The sequence below is a fragment of the Pogoniulus pusillus genome, chromosome 12 (assembly GCF_015220805.1).
Source record: "Pogoniulus pusillus isolate bPogPus1 chromosome 12, bPogPus1.pri, whole genome shotgun sequence".
Classification (NCBI taxonomy): domain Eukaryota; kingdom Metazoa; phylum Chordata; class Aves; order Piciformes; family Lybiidae; genus Pogoniulus; species Pogoniulus pusillus.
Window position 1 is genome coordinate 370,189 of NC_087275.1, and position 6,627 is coordinate 376,815.

At 49.4% G+C, this 6,627-nt stretch overlaps 1 long non-coding RNA gene across 1 annotated transcript; it reads right to left on the reverse strand.

The window, feature by feature from the left end:
- Positions 1-232: 232 nt before the first annotated feature.
- LOC135179955 (uncharacterized) lies at positions 233-5,815 on the reverse strand. Its single transcript, XR_010304207.1, has 3 exons — positions 5,725-5,815; positions 3,820-4,000; positions 233-2,233 (listed from the first exon to the last, which is right to left on the reverse strand). It is a non-coding gene; the product is annotated as an uncharacterized LOC135179955 (long non-coding RNA).
- Positions 5,816-6,627: the final 812 nt, after the last annotated feature.

Consider the following 6,627-nt stretch of genomic DNA (forward strand, 5'->3'; position numbering starts at 1 on the left):
CTCCACACTTACCTTTTCTGACCTTCCTCAGGTGTCCTCTCTGCAGCTCCCCAGTTAGGCAAAATGGGCCAGAAGAGTAGCACAGCTTCAAGAGATGTCAGCCACTCCTCCCACTGGCACATTAGTAGCACAGACACCTGTGGGCAGCAAAACACAGCATTTGTAAAATCTTCAGTGAGATGATAACTCCACATCTCCTGTGGTCATTTCACCAATGGATGTACTCAATAAAAAGGATGCAACTACTGTCAAGGGCCGCATGGGCAAAATATATCCCCACAGTACAGCAAAGCTTTAGCTTTATCTCACAGCCACATTGACTTATTTCAATCTCAAACAAAAAATTATCAAGATCATGGGTCCAACCATACCCAAATTCCACAAAGAAGGGAGCTCAAAACCATGTCCAACTTCAATGCCAAGGTCAAGGACTACAACTCAACCACCACAATGAGAAGTCACTGAGAAAACTGGACAAATCCAGCTGGGCACACAAAGTAGAAGCCGCAGAGGCTGCACGATCCTGCTTACAGAGGGCTGCAGTCGCTGCTGGCATCAAAAAGTGCATGGGATGCCAGGGCACTGAGCAGGCCCCGACCTACGGGGCAGCCCTGGTCCCACAGGCCCATGGAGGCTCCTTCTCCCCATTTCAGGGGCATCTAGATCCGCACCCCGCTGCGGGGGCAAGTGCCCCACACAGGCTGCCAACTGAGCGCAAAGGTACTTTGACCTGGGCCTGCTTACAGGTTGGTCAACGCCCAGAGAGTCAAGAGCTTGGCCTAGCCCCGCAGCTACAGGAAAGAGACTCAGCAGCCAGGCCGTGGGGTTTCACAGGCAGAGCCTGGGTCATGGGGGGAGGCCCCAGCCCCAAGCAAGGGGCTGGGATGCACACCTTAAGCCAAATGAACCTGGAGCCACATGCCTCTGAAAGCCTGGGGCCAGACATACCCACCCTGATGACAGGGGGGTTCCCTCCAACCTCCCGCCGGGCACCACAACACACAGCCCTACTTACAGGGCGGCCACTCTCGCCTCGGCACTCCCAAAAACACCTACGGAGCCACGGGCTCCGGCCCGCACCCAACTTACGGGCTGGCTCTCCTGGCTGCGGCACCACAAGGCTTCTTCCCAAGCCCAGGGAGCCACCTCGACCCAATAAGGGCCCAGGAAGGCTCAGTCCTGTTTCCTGCCTAAAACAGCCTCCTAGGCCCTGCTAACAGGGACCTCAGGCTGCTCCTGGGGACACACAGGGACAGAGGGGAACAGAGGGCTCCACAACTCATCACACAGGCCCTGACTACAGGGCTGTTGAGCTGCCTCGTTGATAATAGGACAGGCTGCCATTGAGACAGAGACCCAGGCCCTCAACTACAGGGCCTTCCCTGCGTCCCTAGAGGACAAGGAGGGCCAAGCTGAGCTCCCACTCTGCTCGGGGACTCCAAGGAGACTCCCCTGTTACTGCCCAGAGCCCCTCTTTCCCTCCTGGGAAGCCTAAACTAAGCTGCAGCACTTTTCACAGCAACCTAAACGACAAGCATGCTCACGCACACACAGAGGCAAGGGGGGGCCATACACACACCTCTTCCCAGGAGAGGGAGCAAGCTCTAGGCAGCCACTGTTGGGACAGCCATCCTTACCCCGGAGCAGGAGAGAAGAGGGTCAGACTTGGCCCCGCCAGACTGCGTGGGGGCTCAGGGAAGACTCGGGACACCAAAGGCCTTCAGGGGTGGCCAAAGGACAAAAGCTGTGACAACCCCTGAGTACAGGAGCCTAGGGGCTGGTGCTTTGTAGTTGTTTTTGCGAGTGCTGAGGTGAGAGCAGCCACCCTGTAAGTAGCACTCTGTGTGGCGGCACCTAGCAGGAGGTTCAAGGAGGGAACTGCCCTGTGATCAGGGTGGATATGTCTGTCCCCAGGCTTCCAGAGGCATAGGGACAGGTTTCCTTCCAAAATGGTAATTTTCTCCCCTATGGAGTACATTAAGTTTTTCCATTCACAATGTCAGCTCTGTCCCACCTAATCACCTCATCTTTTTCCTCCTACAATCTTAATTTTTATCCCCTAGAGACTAACTCACTTTTTTGAATAGAAAATGTCATCTGTGTCCTCTTGTTTTGCTCAGATTTTTCCTCCAGAGTTTCCATTTTCTTCTCAATAGACCTGTTCAGCTTTTTCGTCCAAAATATCACTTCTCTGTTCTGAAGTCACCTCACTTTTCCCTCCATGATCTTCATTCTATGTGACAGAGAAAAGAACATCCACAAAATTCAACAATCTAATATATAATTGCAAGGAGGTTTCTAAATCCATAAATGCTATTTATAGCAAGGATTTAAAACCTCGACCCACCCCTGCCCTTTAAGAGACTGCTGCAAATCAGCAGCAACAGCTCGCCAGCTGGAAAGCAGAAAGGAATTTACATTAAATACAGATGTGGTCATTTGGGGATTTCCTGCCCTTCCCCGCACAAATTCACCAGGCTAACTCAGTGTCACGGAAGGGAGTTTTGTTTGGGGGAGTTTGGGGAATGATATGCAAGGCCAATGTTTATAAAAGGTTTAAATGATTTATATATACACTAGAAATCCCTTTCCCCAAACTTATTTACAACTATCCCACGTAAGTTCTTTATATGCGGTTTGCGAATTAAATCAGAGAATGATTTATGTACAAGAAAACAGGAATTTAGCAACAGTTTGTAAAAGAATTTAGAAAGAGAGTCTGTGGCTTGGAAAATGCCAGGATGTAAGAAGAGAGTCTGTGATTTTTTAGAGCGTTCACTGGAAGCTTGAGAGATTATTCAGTCTTTAAATTAAGTTCTTGTCAGTTACTCACTGTTCAAATGTAGTTCAGAAAAGTTTCAAAGTCTTTATGAATTTTAAGGCACGTTGTCCGAGGCTCCGCAGGTCCGGTCGAGCTGAATGCTGACTCCCGGGGCTCATAAGGATCGGGGCCTGCCTGGAATGGTGCCGTCTTGAGCTGGTTGTTGCGATGTGAATGCCGCGTGTGTGTGCGTGTGTGATCAGCGATCAGGGTAACGAGCAAAAGAGGTGCAAGTAGAGCAGGGTAGAGAGCGAGGGGCTCAGTTAAGTTGCAAGGGGGTATTTTTTATAGTATTTTAGAAGAGGTGTGTTCAACCACCTCAGTCAGACTTGTGTTAGCTTTACAGATTGGTGCAAAGTTATAATCAACTTACATAATTGGCTAATCCTCACCAAAAAACAACTTATGGAACCACCCAGGGGTCAGCCCCAGCAGATGTTTGTCGACTGGTCACCATGTCTGAGAATTCGAACCTTTTTTTCCAAACCATAGCCATGTTTATGTCTTTTGTTTCTCTGAGGGAGAGATTCTCCCAAGGCCTGTAGTCTGCTGGTACAGCAGCTACGTCAGTGCAAGCAGATAGAAAATATTGTTTTGACTTTTTCGATGGAAGGCCTCTGAGCCACAATTTTGTGTATAAATGAAAATTTTGCAATAGGGCAAAAGGGCTCTGCTCCCTTCCATGACACTCAGGCAGCTAGAAATTAAGGAATTAAGCTGTATTTACAGTGTGGCACAAATACACAACCATATATATAGATATTTACAAATATAGACAATTATCAACAAGTAATAAAGCTAATACAGAAACACAAACCCCCTCCTGAACAGCAGAACTGTCCAGAAGGGCTTTTAATCCAACTCCTCTCCTTCTTTCTACAAAAGGGATTAAGAGAGCATGAGGTAACAAGCCTACGGAAGAAATTCCTTTCCTCCAAATAAGAAGTTCAAGGTGGTCAGAGATCACTCCCCAAGGCTGGCACTTCACAGCAACTCACCAGAGAGATGTCTCTGTCCCCATTTTCCAAAGGGAATCCAATTCTGAACCACTCGCAAGGAGGAACTGGGTTTCGAACAGCTCTGCTTTCTGCCATGAAAGCATCCCCCCAACAGTCAGGGTCTGTGGCTGAGGCTCCACACATCTCTCCAGCTTGAGTTTGGGCAAAGCAATTAAGATCTCTAAAAAAAGCAGGTGGAGGGAAGCAGGGATCAACAAGGAAAAAAAAAAAGTAGTGAGACAGTTTTAAGTAAAACCCAAAGGCATTTCACAGGAAGCCTCATCCTTTAACCCATTTCATGCTGGAACTCCCATCCCCTGTGCTTCCTGGTTGGCCAAGAGTCACAGAACACAAAGCGAGGCACCGGTCTGTGGATGCCTGCTGCCTTGTGGCCACCAAATATAGAGACCCCTCAGGAGCCCCCAGAGGAACTTCCAGAGGACCCCAGACCAATTTAGATGCCCACAATAACTCATTTGATGTCCCCAAAAGCTCATTTCATACCTCTTTAGATGACCCTGTAATGCCCAAACATGACCCTAAACCCTTTTACAGGCCTTTAAGAGACCCCTGCAGACATCTACAGAACTCTACACACCTGTAAACACCTGAACAGATGCCTACAGACACTCAAAGATCTCTCATGACACGTACAGGTATCTAGAGATCCCTGCAACCCCCTAAAATCTAACTACTGACTCCTCCAGACCCACATAGACATCTACAAGCCTCTATAGAAGCCTATAGACCTCTAACAGGCCCCTACAGACACACACAGACATGCACAGACTTCTAGACACACTTGCATATGCCTGAAGACCTCTATAGAAGCCTGCAAACACCTACACACCTCTGACAGACTCCTCCTGGCCTGCAAGCTCACATAGTCTGCTCATATTCGGCTTCTCCCAAGCACTCCTAAGGCCTTCTCAGGGCTGCTTTTTATCATCTCCGCCCCCAGCCTGCAGTGACAGGCAGGCTTGCTCCTGCCCAGCTGCAGCACTCTCCACTTGCTCTTGTTGACCCTCAGCAGCTTCACCTGGGCCCAGCTCTCCTGCCTGACCAGGTGTTTTCTGGATGCCATCCTGTCCCTCTGAGTTCTCTATAGCACCACTCAGGTTGGGGCCATCTACAAACATGCTGCCAGTGCACCTCTATCTCACTTGCTATGGTCACAGTTTAGAGACATTAGACAAAAGTGTCCTGGAGCCAAAGAACTCCTTAATTGAATGCAGACACCTACAGACCCCTCCACACCTTTAACAGACCACTGCAGAACTCTACAGAACCCTCCAGACCTCCACAGACCCATTAAAAGGCACTTCCAGTCCCAGGCAGACCTCTACACATAACTAACAGACCCCTGCAAATCCCTACAGGCATCTAAAGACCCCTACAGATGTCTGCAAACACATACAGACCCCTTCAGACTCCTCCAGATATTTAACAGACCCCTGCACACATCTACAGACTCCTCCCGAGCCTTAAATGATGCCTGCAGACACCTACAGACCCACACAGAAACCTCCAAACACCTACTCTACAGACCTGTGCAGACTCTTTCAGACCCTGACAATATCTACAGATCCCTTCATACCTCTGCAGACACCCACAGTCACCTACACACCACCACAGACATTGACAAAGTTCTACAGACACCTTCAGACCCCTCCACACCTTTAAGTTTCCTAGAGGCTCCTACAGAACCCTGCCAAAATCTACAGACCTCTACAGACACCTCAAGACCTTTACAGACTTTTGAGACATGCCTACAGCACCACAGACACCTCTGAAGACCCCTAACCACCTCCACAGACACCTAGAGAACCCCATAGACTTCCAGAGAGTCATCCAGACCCCTAGACACCTCTGCAGACTCAGAAAAGCCTCCAGACAGCTACATACCTGGGCAGACTTCTACAGATGCTTGCACACCGCTGCAGACACTTACAGACCTCTGACACACTTCTGGCCTGCAAGCTCACACCATCTGCTCGCACTCAGCTTCTCCCAAGCACCTCCAGGGCTGCTCTTCATTGCCTCCACCCACACGCAGCACCCTGCCCTTGCTCTTGTTGAACCTCACAAGCTTCACCTGGGCCCAGCTCTCCTGCATGCCCAGGTGGTTTCTGGATGCCATCCTATCACTCTGCTTTCTCCACAGCACCACTCAGCTTGGGGCCATCTGCAAACCTGCTGAGGGTGCACCTCCATCTCGCTGCTTGGACACCTCCAGGCACAGGGACTCCACCACCTCCCAGGGCAGCCTTCTGCAGATTCCTTGAGAGTAACAAAAATAATGAGCCATGAAGTAAATAAGTATATATTAAGTGATATGCAGTTACTGACACTAACTGCCCTCTCCTGATTGTTATTTCGGAATCATGGAACCACAGCTCTGTTCAGGCTGGAAGAGACCTTTGAGTTCACCAAGTCTTGCCTCAAGCTCACAATCCCAGCACTGCTACTAAGCCACTACCATATCTGGAGGACAACCTTCTGTTAGCTTTCACAGGTGACCAACCATCACACTTGAGCGAGATGACCACAAATGGAGAGGGGAGCTCCTGAAGCCTCAGTGTTCAGGGAGCCATGGGCTTTGTTTGACTCAATATTGGCACACCTAAGATAGCTAAGAGGAAAAAAAGATACATCAACAAAAGCAACCCCAGAACTGGACAAACTTTAGGGTCATTGCTTTCAAGAGAGTCTCATTGACCCAACCAGAGCCAGCTGGTCCTGAGGAAATCAAGGCCACCTGTAGCAATCCAATCACCTCTATAAGTGATGCTTAAGATGGGGAGGGGG